We start from the raw sequence: 18,917 nt of genomic DNA, 5'->3' as shown, positions 1-18,917 counted from the left end.
AAGGTATAGAAAGCTATTAGGAGTAATTAGTTTTAGATCAGTAGGTTAGCTCAAAATATGTGCTTTAAAAGTAAGATAACTCAAAAGAGAGCAAGGATTGTTCCCTGCTAGAGTGTACCTGTAAAGATTAGTACACCAATGGGGATGTGTCCCGGTGGCAGAAATGGGCCACTGTATAGGCTGTAATGTCTGCAGGGGCGAGCGAATAATTACACCTGCCTCTTGTGGTTTTAATGCATATGAGTTATATGGGCTATGAATTCTTTCAGTAGTATATTGTGTAATAAAAGCAGAGTTTCATCTGAAGACTGTGCACTATATTGACAACTGTGTCTGTTATTCATGTGAGGGTTGTTAACTGTGGTGGGAGCTAGTTGTTTCTTGAAATTAGGTGAGGGAAAGGGAAGGAGCACATAGTTACACCTCTACGTGCCCATTGCAACACAGCATTAGATTAAGGAAACGTGCAACATATCAGAGAAAACATATCAATTTAAGGAAAACAGAGCATTTCAATTTTAACATGTTTAACTTTTCAATATAGTTAGACTCTCTCTTACGTTCTATAATGGATATTAGTAAGTAAAGTGAGAGAAGTACAATATAAACATTTGAACTGTCCATTAAACCTCACCCCCTGAACTGACCGTGAAAATCAAATACATATTAGGAGATAGAGTATTCGTCTCACGTTAGTCTGAAGCGTTCATAGGAGAAGCCCTCGGATGCATTTGGAAACAGTCATACTTCTGGTGTCAACATTAGAACAAAACCTTTTATAATTAATATAATCATATTAGACTAACATTATCCTATTAAACTATACTCTCCTTTGTAACAACTAATATTTGGTTACAATCAATGTGGGGGTGACGCTATTTTTCTGTAAAGAGTACCACAATTTCTTATCTGACTAGCTAAACTGTATGACAATACAAAAACAAAATTCAAAGGTACTTGTACTTTCCTTACGTGAGTGGAGTTTCCACCATATCAAATCCTGAGAGTTCTTGTGGGGTTGTTTATCCCCTTTCGCTGTTAATCTTCTATGTCCCTAGTGTCGCTAGCTCTCTGTGTGCTTGAGTTGTGTTCTTCATTTTCTGGAGCTTGCGTGCGGTGCAGGTTTCCCTCGCCTGGACGAAAAGGAGTAGGTGTCTCTATTGAGAGATGAGAGCAGAATTGTTCTAGGTCTTCTTCAGACCTGTAGACTACAGTCTTGTTATCCTTGGTTGCAATTATGGACACTGGAAACCCCCATCTGTAGGGAATTTTGTGAGTTTGCAAGATAGATGTAAGGAATGAAAGTGCACTGCGTTTTTGCAGCGTAAGATCACTGAAAATTTGGATATTAATTCCCGCATGCCGGATCGGTTGCTTTGCTCTGGAACTTCTTAGGATATCCTCTTTGTCAGGGAAATGAAGTAGTTTCACAACAATGTCCCTAGGAGGGGCCTTAGGTGGAGGTCTAGCCCTTAGTGCCCTGTGTGCTCTTTCAATTGGTATGTCAGGAGCACCAGGAGTCCCTTTGATTGTTCTGAATAAATCCTGTAGATACTCAGCAATAGCCGTGGGGGCTACCGTATCTGGTACTCCCCTGATCCGTAGATTATTACAGCGGCTGCGGTTTTCTAAATCCTCAATTTTGTCATTTAAGGCATCAATCGAATTCTCTTGTGAAGACACTGTAGTAGAAAGTTGTTTTAACTCAGATGTAAATGATGTGCTCTATTCCTCTACTGTGTTGAGTCGCCCTTTAAGTGTAGTGACATCTTTGTGTAGATCTTTGTATAATGCCCTTACTTCATGCATTGCGACCTTAATGTCCTCTTTTTTTTTTATAATATTTTTTATTGAGGTAATAAACCATAATAATATAACAAAAGCATGTGTTCAGGCACATATTGAGAGTGGTAAGGGCAAACATACATTCCACATATATAAAATAAACAAAGTTTAGTCCAATCCTCTAGGCATTAATATCACTATTGGGTTTGTGGTATCTACAATCATGATACTGTTAACGCTATAAATATCAGAGAAGGCTTTAACTGAACCACATAATAATATCAGCCATGGAGAAGTAGGATCTGGTAGAGGCCACAATAAAATATCCAAACCCTCCGCCACATCACTTGTGAAATTTAAATTTGGTGGACTTAGAAGATGTATGATAAATGTTAGTGACTGAACATGCTGTCGTGGTGCCTCATGTTTTTTAAATTTTTATTAGAAGTGAAATAGATCTCTGAGTCGCTACCCCCATCTTCATATAGTTTGTCTATTTAAGATAAATTAGGGCAAAATGGGGAGCTAGCGGTTTTTATCTTGTTGGGGAAAAGAAAGGAAAGAAATACAGCGGGCAAGAGCCTCTCTAATTAAGAAAGTGATAGAGGGGTGTGGGATGAGGGAGGGGAAGGGGGGGGGCGAAGGTAAGGAAGGGATGGGGGGGTAAGGAAGGGATGGGGGGGTAAGGAAAGGGAGGGGGGAGGGAAGGGAATGGGAGGGGAGGGCGGAGCCAGTTAGATTGATTATCTAGTGGGACTTCTAGTGCTACAGGTCTTTCGGGTATAAGGGAGAAACTTTGTGCTAGATCAGGTGGTGAAGGTACTGCTTAATGTTACTATATATGCCTTCAGAAAAGAAGTACAACTGAAATCTTGTAGGCATCATAAACTCTAGGTAAAGAGCATGCCATACTTGCTCTAGAGTGTGGGTTAATAGCCTCACAGTGCTAGTTTAAGTAGGGTAAGGAGTAGATATATAAATTGATGTAGTTACCTCTAGAGTAGGGAACACCTAGTGGGTAAGCATATGTAAGAGGCCTATGGGCAAATCTATAAAAAGTCCTAGCCTGCAAGATGATAGCTAATGTCCCCATATCAGTCGATTTAAGTATCCTAGCTTCAGAGACAGCAGATAACGCATAGAATAAAAATAACCCTGTATTTAGGCAACAATAACAAGTATTCAAACAAATAATAGCAGTTTCAAAATGCGCCTTCTGCTTAGAAGAAACGTTAACTGCTGTGTGATAGTATCTTTTCAGGAATTAGATCAGATTACTGTAAGAAGGTATTAAACATAGAAGAGCAAAATAACATTTAAGGACCAATACATAAAGGAACAGGGTAATATTGCTAAATTAGAGCTAATGAAGAGACTGTGTCCGTGTAAGTAAGTAGGCACAGCACTTCCCATGAACAAGAGATATCATTAGACTGGGGTGCAGACAGTGCATAGAAAATTAATTGAACAACATAACTGTAAACATTGCTATAGGAACATAGAGCTAAGTTCTTCATAGTATATTTCGTTTAGTTACAGTTTTGGGCTCATCCTGGAATAGAAACCAGTAAAATATTCTCACATAAATTGAATAGGAGCTCTCAGGACTTACAGCGTGTGGGATGACTGAGCCCCTCAGAGTGAGTTCGTATGACCCTATCTTTAGCCTACCCCTACAGGAAATGATAGTCTCTCTCTCCTATTAAGGGCTTCTGAGGAGTCCGGGTAAGTGAGGGACTTTGTGAGAAATAGCGCTATCAGAGCATATAGGCTGAGGCCAAGAGTGTTGGTATCCAAGATGTGTGGGCCTAATATGGCGGAGTGTATCAATGTGACAGACCTTAGTCTTCCTATATGTCCCCAACAATTCCCTCCGACGCCCACCTTATTGGGCTTGAGCATGTGAGTGTTCCCTGCGGGCTTAGTAGATAGTCTATTTTCCTCCAACACCACCCCGATCGGCCGCCTCGGAGTAGGAGCAGAGCACAGAGCTGCGCCCGAGGCAGGGAGATCTAGAATAGTTTCCGGTGTCTGAAGGGATGTGGGACGGGAGCCAATATTAGTAGGCCTCTCAGCGGGAGTAGATAAGTCACCATTGTCTCCAAATTCTCTATCCTCTTGCGAGCTTGGTTGTTGCCAGACGCGGTCTTCAGCAGGGAAAGCAGTGGCTATGATAGGATCATCTCCAGGAGCGCCCGCCAAGTCTTCACTGTCTAAAGACAAACATCGGGTGAGAGAAGCAAATTGCGCGTCCATGCGGTGCTCCAAGGCGGCAAGTGCGGCTCTGATTTGTAAGTCCATTTCTACCTGCAGTTAAGGGTTCTAGGTTAGACGTAGATTGGGATGAAGAACAGGGTACATGTGCTGATGGAGCCCAGTATTAAATTGTACTAGCTGCAGTGGTGCGGGTAACGGGCCTTTCAGTCTCTAAGGAGTAATGGCGTCTATGATTCCGTTGCTGTGATAGCGTCAACTCACCTCACTCAAGGATCGACTATGAGAGACTATGTTCCGTTGTAGGCTGTTAGCAGTTAGATGGCGATCTGTATGCGGTCCGGCTCCCAGGGTAATTACCCTGCTCTGCTCTCACAAAAACTGTATAACAGCATCTAAGCAGAGCTCCCATGAAAACTGTGGGACTGAGGTCTAAGTAGTTTACCCTAAACATAAGTTTTGGGGGATTTAGATGGGTTTTGGTGTGTAGTTTGAGCAGGAGCTCTCAATACCTGCGTCTGCTCGGCTTCAAAGTTGGCTCCGCCCCCCCTTAATGTCCTCTTTTGATGAAAGTAGGCTTAAGTCTGCCTTTGTAACATAATCTGTAGGTAGTTGGTCTGTGTTGTGTACTTGGGCATCCACTTTTGTTTGTCTGTCTTATGTTATATCTAATTGTGCTGTTAGGGTCTGCTCAACCGGCCTCAGGTAGTGGCCCATTGTTTTAGTGGTGGTGCCCTTCTCCATTCTTTGTTTTTTCTTTTGTGGCATTACTGAGGGAGATATCTCCCTATAACCTGCAAGGTTTGGTTCTTAGATATCAGGTGGAGGTCTGATTTATGTGCCGAAGGATCTGATGTGATACAGGAGGTGACGCAGTGGCGCTATTGGTCTCTCGCCTCTCTCCTCTGGGCCTCACCTCTTTTATTAAATAAGTTGGGCCCAAAGTCTCTGGGAGCCTATTATATGTGTCCGTTGTTAAGGGCAATCATGTACAGCCTCAACTCTCACCCTCTGATCGCACCCCGTGGACTGATGTGTATAGGGTAGGTATTAAGTGCGCTCCTTACTGGTTCCTGTTAGCGCCTGTGGTGATCTGCCGCCCTGAGGGCCCGAGAAGTAACGGGTAAGTGCCTTCCGATGTTCAGGTGTGACCCCCTGTCAGCAAGCAGGCTCTGTGTTCCGTGGAGTCGCACAGCTGTTTGTTTTTATATCACCACGGTGGGTTCTATCTGTCCTCGGTTTGATTACCACGTGGGCTGTCCGTGCATGTTGCGACCACCGCTTATGTGAGACTAATCCGGACACTGCGGCTTATCTGTTTTAGAGTCTCCAGGTTCAGCTTCTCAGTTCCTGTTGTCTCCCATCTCGTAAAAACTACTGAAACTTAAAATTTTCTAAATCTGCATATTATTTATAGCCCATCAAAGCCACCGGGTATAAGAGCTCTGAATTTACACCGCCATTCGGCTCCGTGGATAGGCTCCGCCCCCACACATTTTATCTTTTATGTATATATGTTTGCTTTAAAATCTCTGTATTTTAGATTTTTAAATTAAAATGCGGAGCTTGCAGCATGAAAAAAAAAAAGTACAATGAAACCAAACATTCCCGCTTGGAGATCTAAAAATCAAACTGCTAGATTTAGAGTTCTGCGGCCAAAGGGGTGCGTTAGCTACGCATGCTTTTTTTCCGCCGCACCTTTTAAATACCGCTGGTATTTAGAGTTCACAGAAGGGCTGCGTTAGGCTCCAAAAAGGGAGCGTACAGGTATTTACCGCCACTGCAACTCTAAATACCAGTGGTGCTTACGAACGCGGCCAGCTTCAAAAACGTGCTCGTGCACGATTCCCCCATAGGAAACAATGGGGCAGTTTCGGCTGAAAAAAAACCTAACACCTGCAAAAAAGCAGCGTTCAGCTCCTAACGCAGTCCCATTGTTTCCTATGGGGAAACACTTCCTAAGTCTGCACCTAACACCCTAACATGTACCCCGAGTCTAAACACCCCTAACCTTACACTTATTAACCTCTAATCTGCCACCCCCGCTATCGCTGACCCCTGCATTATACTATTAACCCCTAATCTGCCGCTCTGTATACCGCCGCAAACTACGTTATCCCTATGTACCCCTAATCTGCTGCCCCTAACATCGCCGACCCCTATATTATATTTATTAACCCCTAATCTGCCCCCACAACGTCGCCGCCAGCTACCTACAATAATTAACCCCTAATCTGCCGACCGGACCTCACCGCTACTATAATAAAGTTATTAACCCCTAATCCGCCTCACTCCCGCCTCAATAACCCTATAATAAATAGTATTAACCCCTAATCTGTCCTCCCTAACATCGCCAACACCTAACTTCAATTATTAACTCCTAATCTGCCGACCGGACCTCACCGCTACTCTAATAAATGTATTAACGCCTAAAGCTAAGTCTAACCCTAACACTAACACCCCCCTAAGTTAAATATAATTTTATTCTAACGAAATAAATTAACTCTTATTAAATAAATTAATCCTATTTAAAGCTAAATACTTACCTGTAAAATAAACCCTAATATAGCTACAATATAACGAATAATTATATTGTAGCTATTTTAGGATTTATATTTATTTTACAGGCAACTTTGTATTTATTCTAACCAGGTACAATAGCTATTAAATAGTTAATAACTATTAATAGCTACCTAGTTACAAAATTACCTGTAAAATAAATCCTAACCTAAGTTACAATTAAACCTAACACTACATTATCAATAAATTAATTAAATAAAATACCTACAATTATCTACAATTAAATAAACTAACTAAAGTACAAAAAATAAAAAAAAGAACTGTTACAAAAAATAAAAAAATAATTTACAAACATTAGAAAAATATTACAACAATTTTAAGCTAATTACACCTACTCTAAGCCCCCTAATAAAATAGCAAAGCCCCCCAAAATAAAAAATGCCCTACCCTATTCTAATATTAAAATTGAAAAGCTCTTTTACCTTACCAGCCCTTAAAAGGGCCTTTTGCGGGGCATGCCCCAAAGAAAACAGCTCTTTTGCCTGTAAAAATAAACACAATACCCCCCCCAACATTACAACCCACCACCCACATACCCCTAATCTAACCCAAACCCCCCTTAAATAAACCTAACACACACAGCACCCAAGAAGACTCGAGGAGTGTCTATCTTGATACACTCTTCGGTGGGGTTCCATCATGACAGCACACTAGCCGACCCTGAAGGCAGATACTTAATAGTGAAGGGACGTATCCTGGACAGTGAGGTCACCCTGTGTAACATATATGCCCCCAATGATAACCAACACACATTTTTTGCCAACGTGGCTCGTCTCTTGACAGATTGGTCACAAACTAAGATTATATTAGCAGGAGACTTTAACATAACCATGACCCCTATTCAATCCCCACGCATCAAAATATTGACTCCTAAACATCACAGACACAACCGCATTGTCAAAGACATACAAGACTCGTTTGCACCACACACTCTTAGAGACACATGGAACACGCTATATGGTACAACCACAGACACTACCTTTTATTCAGCTGCACATGACTCCTACACTAGACTTGACTACATCTATACAAGCCAGATATTGCAACCCATGTTACGAAGTTCGAGTATACACGCCTGTGTGTGGTCGGACCATTCCATAATTTCGGCTGACCTAGAGGGATTAAGAGATATTAATAGAACCAGGACTTGGACATACGACACTACCTTGCTAAGAGCCAACCAAGATCATAATGACATACTCCGTGCCATGACTGAATTCTGGACTATTAACACCGACTCCACCACAAACCCTATGTACTCCTGGGCTGCTCATAAAGCAGTGATTAGGGGACTATTGATCCAACTCAAAGCTAAAAATACCAAGAAATATAGAACCCACATAGCACAATTACACAAAGATATCGAAGTATTGGAGAGACAGCACAAAATGACCAAGAACCCAGCGACGCTACGAGCCCTACAAGATAGGAAACAATCTCTAACCACACTGTTAAATACACAAGCGGCAAGGGCAGCGCAGCAACTTAAATCACAGTACTTTATCTATGCGAACAAGCCAGACAGATTTTTGGCACATAGGATTAGGCAGAGATGTAGAGCATCAGCGATACCCTCAATAGAAACAGAAGAGGGAACTCTGACCTCCCACCCCCAGGAGATAGTTGATACCTTTGCAAATTTTTATGGCAAACTCTATGACGGGGAAAAGGTGACTCATAACACGGAGACAATGACCCAAACAGGAAAATTCTTAAATGACTGCAGACTGACATCGCTCACAGTAGAACGGAGAGACGCCCTTGATGCCCAGATAACTCCTGTAGAGATCCTAGGAGCCATTAAAGATTTGAAACCGGGGAAAGCAGCAGGCCCTGATGGTTTCCCAGGAGAATATTATAAACTTTTCAAAAGCACACTCGTTCCCCACTTAACCAAGTTTTTTAATTTCATTCTGGAGGGTAACCCCATCCCCCGGGAGTTGTTAGATGCAAAAATAGTAGTTATTCCCAAACCAGATAAGGACCACAAAAAATGCAGAAACTATCGTCCTATATCCTTAATTAACCAGGATCTTAAGATCTTTACAAAAATCTTAGCCAACCGCCTCAAACCAATCATGCCATCTATAATCCACCCTGACCAAGTGGGGTTTATACAGCATAGAGAAGCCCCAGATAACATCAGACAAGTGATTAATTTAGTTCACCACCTAGAAAAAACACAGACGCCTTCTCTGATCCTATCACTGGACGCGGAGAAGGCGTTTGATAGAATAGGCTGGAAATATATGTTTGCAGTCATGGAGGAGATGGGTTTCGGTGACACCTTTCTGTCCGCTCTGCGGGCTATATACTCCAACCCACAGGCCCAAGTAACTTCAGGGGGGTATAGGTCCAACTCTTTCCCCATACTGAACGGGACGAGACAGGGGTGCCCTTTGTCGCCCCTGTTGTTCGCCCTCTGTATTGAACTGCTGGCGGCCAAAATTCGGACACACCCGGACATATCGGGAGTTCGAACAGCCCACTCTGAATACAAAATCTCTTTATTTGCGGACGACATCTTGCTCACAATTACTAAACCGCTCATATCGCTTCCTAATCTACATTTGTTACTAAGTGAATTCTCAAATATATCAGGTTATAAAATAAATGTGGAAAAAAGTGAGCTCCTCCCGGTGGCCATTCCCCCACACACACGGATAATAATAGAACTCAACTTCGAGTTTCGGTGGGCTCCCAAAACAATAAGATACCTAGGTATCAATCTTCCGGTTCAGATGCAACAGTTGTATAAATACAACTATACTCCACTCCTTAACCAATTTAGAAAAGACCTTTCGGGATGGCGGAGGTGTGGCTTTTCCTGGATGGGAAGAGTAGCGCTGATCAAAATGAACATACTCCCACGTATATTATACCTCTTTCGGGCCCTCCCCATTAAATTGATCAAAACAGATTTTGTTAAAATACAGGCTGAAATACTAGCTTTTATAAGAGGGCCAAAATCGGCCAGAATAGCAAAACAGGTGGTTTGTAAGAGTAGAGCGGCGGGGGGAGTGGGAGCTCCAGATCTCTTGGAATACTATAAAGCCGCCAGAATAGCCCAAGACTCCTGCCTCCTGAGAAGGTCGGAAGAGGCCACCTGGGTATTCTTGGAGATGGAACTAGGGGGGTGGGAGGACAGAGACTCGATTCTATGGGACGCACAAACTACTCACCCAACTAAGACATATACTAAAACATACACCACGGACCTGACCATAAAGACTTGGACACAAACACTTAAAAGAACAGACTTGTTCCCAGAATTGTCTCTAATGACACCAATTAGATGCCTCTTATCAGGAGACTCCCGCAGACTAGTGGCCAAATGGGAAAACAAGGGGCTCTATAGAGTAGCGGACGTGATACAGGGAGGACAGTTGCTTCCTTTTACCCAGTTACAGACAAAACTGATTCCTATAAAGCTCCACTGGTACCTATATCTTCAGTTAAACTCCTCCTTGCACTTATTCCTGAAAAATTAAAAAAAGGGACAATCTACGGTGTTAGAAACCTATAGCACAAATCCTACAAGGACCAAACACAATATCTCTAAAATATACATAACACTGCAGACGCCCCCAAACAGAGCTAAATCCATGATAATGGTAAAATGGGAGGAAGACTTGAACATAAGTAAAGAAGTACACGAATGGGAGGAACTATTCCAAGTAGCTGATAAGGGATTAATTAGTATGGATCTAAAGGAAAATGTCACAAAGACCCTATTTAGATGGTACCTAACCCCAATGAGGACAGCCCATATACAGCCAAATGGCAGCAACTTATGTTACAGAGGGTGCGGGGAATTGGGATCCTACAAACACATGTGGTGGGAATGTAGGGAAATACAGGGGACATGGCAAAAACTCTCTGCCCTTATTAGCCAAACGCTGGAGGAGGAGGTTACACTCACTATCCAACAAGCATTACTACACGAACACATAGACAGATTCCATAGATATATCAATACATTCATCAGAATTCTGTGCACAGTGACAAGAGTTTGCATTGCAAAATACTGGAAGATAGGGTCACCCCCATGGTTAGAAATATACAATAAAATATGCCACACCTATACTATGTATGAATACGCAACAGACACGTTAAATAATAGGGCCTCTTTTCAGAAGATATGGTACTACTGGATTAGCAATGCACACTCCACAGAGGAGAACGCGCAGGCTGAATTGACCCCTAGAAACTAGGTCTGAATGCTTCTTGTAGGCCTTGGAGGATCGCTGGGAGCGGGGACACTATCTCCCCCTTCTCTACTCTCTTCCCTCCCCCCCCCTTTTTCCCCCCTCCCCTTTTTTCTTCCCTTTCTGAAACTGTTTTATTTGAAAGGAGTCTTAAGGACAACTACTTACCTTAATCTAAATGTTTACTTGTTCATTACGAGAGTTAAGAAATTGTCACCCTTGTTTTTTTACTGTTCTATTATTGAGAAACAGACTTACGTGATGATAACTCTGTAACAATCCATCTGGGTCAATCTCCAAGATACAGAGGAACACCTTGGACATCTTTGGATACTGATGTAGTATCCCAGAACCCTCTACACGCAAAGATAGGTCTTTCTGAGTCTATGAAATGTATTGGGATGCGGAGGAGGGTGGAGGAGAATGCTGTTTGGGTATATTAAGATTGTCATCTCTTGTTATCTTAATGTTTATGTTTCTGGAGAAATGGCTGATCAATTTTTGTATTGTAAGTAAACAAGAATTACGTAACCAATAAAAAATATTTAAACATAAATAAACCTAACACTAAGCCCCTGAAGATCTTCCTACCTTATCTTTACCATGCTGGGTATCACCAATCGGTCCAGGCTCCGATGTCTTGATCCAAGCCCAAGCGGGGGCTGAAGACGTCCATCCTCCGGCTGAAGTCTTGATCCAAGCCCAAGCGGGGGCTGAAGACGTCCATCCTCCGGCTGAAGTCTCGATCCAAGCGGCGGCTGAAGAAGTCCATCACGGGCAGAAGCCTTCATCCTATCCGGGCAGAATAGGAGATCCGGACCGGTAGACAGCTTCATCAAAGCGGCATCTTCTATCTTCTTCCATCGGATGACGAGCAGCTCCATCTTCCAGACCTCCGGCGCGGATCCATCCTCTTCTTACGACGTCCTAAAACAGAATGAAGGTTCCTTTAAGGGACGTCATCCAAGATGGCGTCCCTCGAATTCCGATTGGCTGATAGGATTCTATCAGCCAATCGGAATTAAGGTAGGAAAATTCTGATTGGCTGATGGAATCAGCCAATCAGATTCAAGTTCAATCCGATTGGCTGATCCAATCAGCCAATCAGATTGAACTTGAATCTGATTGGCTGATTCTATCAGCCAATCAGAATTTTCAGCCAATCAGATTCAAGTTCAATCTGATTGGCTGATTGGATCAGCCAATCGGATTGAACTTGAATCTGATTGGCTGATTCCATCAGCCAATCAGAATTTTCCTACCTTAATTCCGATTGGCTGATAGAATCCTACCAGCCAATCGGAATTCGAGGGACGCCATCTTGGATGACGTCCCTTAAAGGAACCTTCATTCTGTTTTAGGACGTCGGAAGAAGAGGATGGATCCGCACCAGAGGTCTTGAAGATGGAGCCGCTCGTCATCGGATGGAAGAAGATAGAAGATGCCGCTTGGATGAAGATGTCTACCGGTCCGGATCTCCTCTTCTGCCCGGATAGGATGAAGACTTCTGCCCGTGATGGACTTCTTCAGCCGCCGCTTGGATCAAGACTTCAGCCGGAGGATGGACGTCTTCAGCCCCCGCTTGGGCTTGGATCAAGACTTCAGCCGGAGGATGGACGTCTTCAGCCCCCGCTTGGGCTTGGATCAAGACATCGGAGCCTGGACCAATCGGTGATACCCGGCATGGTGAAGATAAGGTAGGAAGATCGTCAGGGGCTTAGTGTTAGGTTTATTTAAGGTGGGTTTGGGTTAGATTAGGGGTATGTGGGTGGTGGGTTGTAATGTTGGGGGGGGGGGTATTGTGTTTATTTTTACAGGCAAAAGCTGTTTTTTTTGGGGTATGCCCTGCAAAAGGCCCTTTTAAGGGCTGGTAAGGTAAAAGAGCTTTTCAATTTTAATTTTAGAATAGGGTAGGGCATTTTTTATTTTGGGGGGCTTTGTTATTTTATTAGGGGGCTTAGAGTAGGTGTAATTAGCTTAAAATTGTTGTAATATTTTTAATATGTTTGTAAATTTCTTTTTTCTTTTTTGTAACTTAGTTCTTTTTTATTTTTTGTACTTTAGTTAGTTTATATAATTGTAGGTATTTTATTTAATTAATTTATTGATAGTGTAGTATTAGGTTTAATTGTAACTTAGGTTAGGATTTATTTTACAGGTAATTTTGTAATTATTTTAACTAGGTAGCTATTAAATAGTTATTAACTATTTAATAGCTATTGTACCTGGTTAAAATAATTACAAAGTTGCCTGTAAAATAAATATTAATCCTAAAATAGCTACAATATAATTATTCATTATATTGTAGCTATATTAGGGTTTATTTTACAGGTAAGTATTTAGCTTTAAATAGGATTAATTTATTTAATAAGAGTTAATTTATTTCGTTAGATAAAAATTATATTTAACTCAGGGGGGTGTTAGTGTTAGGGTTAGACTTAGCTTTAGGCGTTAATACATTTATTAGAGTAGCGGTGAGGTCCGGTCGGCAGATTAGGGGTTAATAATTGAAGTTAGGTGTCGGCGATGTTAAGGAGGACAGATTAGGGGTTAATACTATTTATTATAGGGTTATTGAGGCGGGAGTGAGGCGGATTAGGGGTTAATAACTTTATTATAGTAGCGGTGAGGTCCGGTCGGCAGATTAGGGGTTAATTATTGTAGGTAGCTGGCGGCGACACTTTGGGGGGCAGATTAGGGTTTAATAAATATAATATAGGGGTTGGCGTTGTTAGGGGCAGCAGATTAGAGGTACATAGGGATAACGTAGGTTGCGGCGGTGTGCGGTCGGCAGATTAGGGGTTAAAAAATTTTATTGGAGTGGCGGCGATGTGGGGGGGGGCCTCGGTTTAGGGGTACATAGGTAGTTTATGGGTGTTAGTGTACTGTAGAGCACAGTAGTTAAGAGCTTTATGAACAGGCGTTAGCCCAGAAAGCTCTTAACTCCTGGCTTTTTTCTGCGGCTGGAGTCTTGTCGTTAGATTTCTAACGCTCACTTCAGCCAAGACTCTAAATACCGGCGTTAGAAAGATCCCATTGAAAAGATAGGATACGCAATTGGCGTAGGGGGATCTGCGGTATGGAAAAGTCACGGCTGTAAAGTGAGCGTTAGACCCTTTCCTGACTGACTCTAAATACCAGCGGGCGGCCAAAACCAGCGTTAGGAGCCTCTAATGCTGGTTTTGACGGCTAGCGCAGAACTCTAAATCTAGGCGAAAGTCCTTCCGTACTGAGCATACCTAATGTTGCTGTATGGGTCTAGCATAGTTGTCAACATTTGAAAAAAAATTCCAGGGACACTTTGGAGCATAGCCACGCCCACTCCAATCCACCCCAAAACAAACACGTACAATTCCAATAGTATCATTTAGCCATACTGATTGCTTAAAGGGACAGTATACACTCATTTTCATATAACTGCATGTAATAGACACTACTATAAAGAATAATATGCACAGATACTGAAATAAAAATCCAGTATAAAACTGTTTAAAAACTTACTTAGAAGCTGTCAGTTTGGCTCTGTTGAAAAGGTAGCTGGAAAGCCCACTGCAAGTGGCAAATAATACACTCCCCCCCTCCCCCTTCTTTTGCATATGAAAAGACCCTTTATACAAACAGGAGCAAGCTGGAGTAGGTAGTCGAGCGTATTCACATAAAACTTTGGGGCTTGGTTAGGAGTCTGAAAATCAGAGCAATGTTATTTAAAAATAAGCAAAACTATACATTAATTTAAAAAAAAAACTTTATGGGCTATATAAATAGATCATCTACAAAACATTTATGCAAAGAAAAAATGAGTGTATAATGTCCCTTTAACGGGATAGGAAAAAAATATACTTTTATGATTCAGACAGAGCATGTCATTTTTAAATTAAAGGGAAAGTCTAGTCAAAATTAAACTTCCATGATTCAGATAGGGAATGCAATTTGAAACAACTTTCCAATTCACTTTTATCATGACATTTGCTTTGTTCTCTTGGTATTCTTTGTTGAAAGCTAAACCTAGGCAGGCTTATATGCTAATTTCTAAAACCTTGAAGGCCACCCCTTATTTCAATGCTTTTGGCAGTTTTTCACAGCTAGAGGGCCTCATTTCATGTGTTTCATATAAATAACACTGTGACCACGCTGGATTTACAAGTGAGAGGGCACTGATTGGCTAAATACATGTCTGTCAAAATAACTGAAATAAGGGGGCAGTCTGCAAAGGCTTAGATACAAGGTAATCACAGAGGTAAAAAGTATATTAATATAACCGTGTTTGATATGCAAAACAGGGGAATGGGTAATAAAGGGATTATCTATCTTTTTAAACAATAACAATTCTGGAGTAGACTGTCCCTTTAAGTTTTATTATCAAATTTATTTTGTTCTCTTGGGTACCTTTGTTGAAAATAATAAGTACATATCTTTAGCAGCAGCAGCAGAAATGCATTTCGGGGAGCTAGCTATTGGTTGGAAGCTACCCACATTTGTCTTTTCTCATTAGTTCACCAGATGTGTTCAGGTAGCTCCCAGTAGGGCAATGGTGCTCTGGTCCCCCATTTCTCCCAAAAGGTAGCACCCCCAAACAAGTGGTATCCCTTGGTGCCTATTTAAATTGCTCACAACATACTAAAAGGGCGACTTGATCCCCTGCATCCTGCTTGATCTGCAACCCTTTTAAGAAGCGGGGGGCTCAATTCCAGTCTGGCTATGCCAGCCCTCTGGCGTTTACCACGTCTCCTTGACAAAATAAATACATATTAATTGATATACAATACTTAAAAGAATATGCATTATATATAAGAATGAAAAATATTTTAAAAATTGTAGATAAATGCACAATTAACCCCTAAGCTGCCCTAACCTAATTACCTAATCAACCCCCATACAGGTATAGGGGATAGTTAGGAGATTAAGGCCTACTAAATACTAACTATTAATAATCACTTAATCATCCCCCATACAGGTATAGGGGGGTAGTTAGGACATTAAGGCCTACTAAATACTATTAATAATCACTCACCTGATCAACCCCCATACAGGTATGGAGGGTGGTTAGGAATGTAAAGCCTAAACCTCCACCTCCCAACGCAAACTAGAACTACAATAACACCTAACCCCCCTCTAATATAACCCCCCTCTAAACTTAACCCTCCTATAAACTAAGCCCCCTAAGTTACAAAAAATAATAAACTACAGTATCCAAAATAAAAAAAACACTTCACTAATCTACATGCCCAATAAAATAAAAAAACACATTAACAAAAAAATAAAACTCTAACCCTAACACTAAAATAAATTACAATAGCCCTTAAAATGGCCTTTTGTAGGGTATTGTCCTAAATTTATTTCAGCTCTTTTACATTTAAAAAAACAATTAGAAAACCCCCCTCTGCAATTCAAGTAACCCCCACTCCCTAAAATAACATAATTTACTTAAAAAACCTATTCTAGTCTATTCTTAAAAATAAAAAACCCACCCCAAAAAAGCCCTAACTAACCCCAAAAGTTGTACTCACCGTTGGGAAATCCGGCTCCTCTTGATCCAATGGTGGGCCCTCTCCGTCCAGGTTCTTGGCGCCGGGGTCCCATCTTCGCGGTGGTTAGTGTTAGGTATAATGGTGTTTTTTTTAATTTTGGATACTGTAGTTTATTATTTTTTGTAACATAGATTTTTTTTTAATTGTAACTTAGATATTTTTTGGGGGGTTTAGTTTAGAGGGGGGGTTAGGTGTTGGGTAGAGTAGGGTTAAATTGTGTATGGGGTTGTAGCGGTTTAGGTTTAATTTTTATTTTTTTTGTAACTTTTGGATACTGTAGTTTATTATGTTTTGTAACTTAGTTTTTTTTTTTTATTTATTGTAACTTAGATTTTTTTATTGTAACTTACAGGGTTTAGTTTAGAGGGGGGTTAGGTGTTAGGTTAGTTTGTGTCAGTATAGGGTTTAATAGTTTCGTACTTGCGGTGGGTATGTGGCGGTATAGGGGTTAATAGTTTAGTACTTGCGGTGGGTATGTGGCAGTATAAGGGTTAATAGTTTAGTACTTGCGGTGGGTATGTGGCGGTATAGGGGTTAATAGTTTAGTACTTGCGGTGGGTATGTGGCAGTATAGGGGTTAATAGTTTAGTACTTGCGGTGGGTATGTGGCGGTATATGGGTTAATAGGATAGATACTTGCGGTGGGTATGTGATGGTTTAGATCTTTTCTTTATTAGTGTAGTGTTAGTTTGCAATTGTGGAGTACTTCGGTTTAGGGGTATTAGGATTAGTGGCAGCAGAAGAAGCCGCCCTTTGCGGGGCGGAACACACAGTAGTACAGGGACAATAGTAGGGATGGGCGTTTGAATCAGCCAATCAGATTGAGCTCGCATTCTATTGGCTGATCGGAACAGCCAATAGAATGCGAGCTCAATCTGATTGTCTGATTCAATCAGCCAATCAGATTTTTCCTACCTTAATTCCGATTGGCTGATAGAATCCTATCAGCCAATCGGAATTGAAGGGACGCCATCTTGGATGACGTCCCTTAAAGGAGCCTTCATTCGTCGGTAGTCCGTCGGGAAAGAAGGATGTTCCGCGTCGGCGGGATGAAGATGGATCCTGAAGAAAGAAGATTGAAGACCCCGCTTGGAAGATGACATCGCCCGGATGGAAGACTTCTTCAGCGCCGCTTGGAAGATGACATCGCCCAGATGGAAGACTTCTTCAGCGCCCCTTGGAGGATCACTTCTGCCGCTCCGGATCTCCTCTTCAGTTCCATCGGTGGCTCGGCTGAGTGAAGAAGACTCAAGGTAGGATGATCTTCAGGGGATTAGTGTTAGGGTTAGATTAGGGGTATGTGGGTGGTGGGTTTTAATGTTGGGGGGGGTTGTATTTTTCTTTTACAGGCAAAAGAGCAGTTTTCTTTGGGGCATGCCCCACAAAAGGCTCTTTTAAGGGCTGGTAAGGTAAAAGAGCTTTGAACTTTTTTAATGTAGAATAGGGTAGGGAATTTTTTTATTTTGGGGGGCTTTGTTATTTTATTAGGGGGCTTAGATTAGGTGTAATTATCTTAAAATTGTTGTAATATTTTTTAAATGTTTGTAACTTATTTTTTTTATTTTTTGTAACTTAGCTTTTTTTATTTTTTGTACTTTAGTTAGTTTATGTAATTGTATTTAATTGTAGTTATTTGTAGTTAATTTATTTAATTAATGTAATGATAGTGTAGTGTTAGGTTTAATTGTAACTTAGGTTAAGATTTATTTTACAGGTAATTTTGTATTTCTTTTAGCTAGGTAGTTATTAAATAGTTAATAACTATTTAATAACTATTCTAACTAGCTAAAATAAATACAAAGTTACCTGTAAAATAAATATAAATCCTAAAATAGCTACAATGTAATTATTAATTATATTGTAGCTATCTTAGGGTTTATTTTACAGGTAAGTATTTCGTTTTAAATAGGAATAATTTAGTTAATAATAGAAATATTATTTAGATTTATTTAATTAATATTTAAGTTAGGGGGGGTGTTAAGGTTAGTGTTAGACTTAGGTTTAGGGGTTAATAAATTTATTACAGTGGCGGCGGTGTAGGGGGGGCAGGTTAGGGGTTAATAAATGTATTATAGGTGGCGACGGTGTGGGGGGGGCAGATTAGGGGTTAATAAGTTTAATATAGGTTGCGGCAGGGTCCGGGAGTGGCGGTTTAGGGGTTAAACTATTTATTTAGTTGCGGCGAGGTGTGGGATCAGCAGGATAGGGATTAATAACTTTATTATAGAGGGCGGCGGTATAGGGGGGCAGGATAGGGGTTACTAGGTATAATGTAGGTTGCGGCGGTGTCCAGGAACGGCGGTTTAGGAGTTAATACATTTATAAGAGTTGCGGCGGTGTCCAGGAGCGGCGGTTTAGGAGTTAATACATTTATAAGAGTTGCGGCGTGGTCTAGGATCGGCGGTTTAGGGGTTAATACATTTATAAGAGTTGCGGCGGGGTCTAGGAGCGGCGGTTTAGGGGTTAGTAACTTTATTGAGTTGCGGGTGGCTCCGGGGGCGCCAGTATAGGGGGTAGAACAGTGTAGTTTAGTGTGGGTGCTTAGTGACAGGCTAGCAATAAAGCTGTAAAAAAGCCGTAGAGCAGCGAGATTGGATGAGTG

Source organism: Bombina bombina, chromosome 11, assembly GCF_027579735.1.
Source record: "Bombina bombina isolate aBomBom1 chromosome 11, aBomBom1.pri, whole genome shotgun sequence".
Classification (NCBI taxonomy): domain Eukaryota; kingdom Metazoa; phylum Chordata; class Amphibia; order Anura; family Bombinatoridae; genus Bombina; species Bombina bombina.
The sequence above is the reverse complement of the archived record's forward strand: the minus strand, read 5'-3'. Positions refer to the sequence as shown.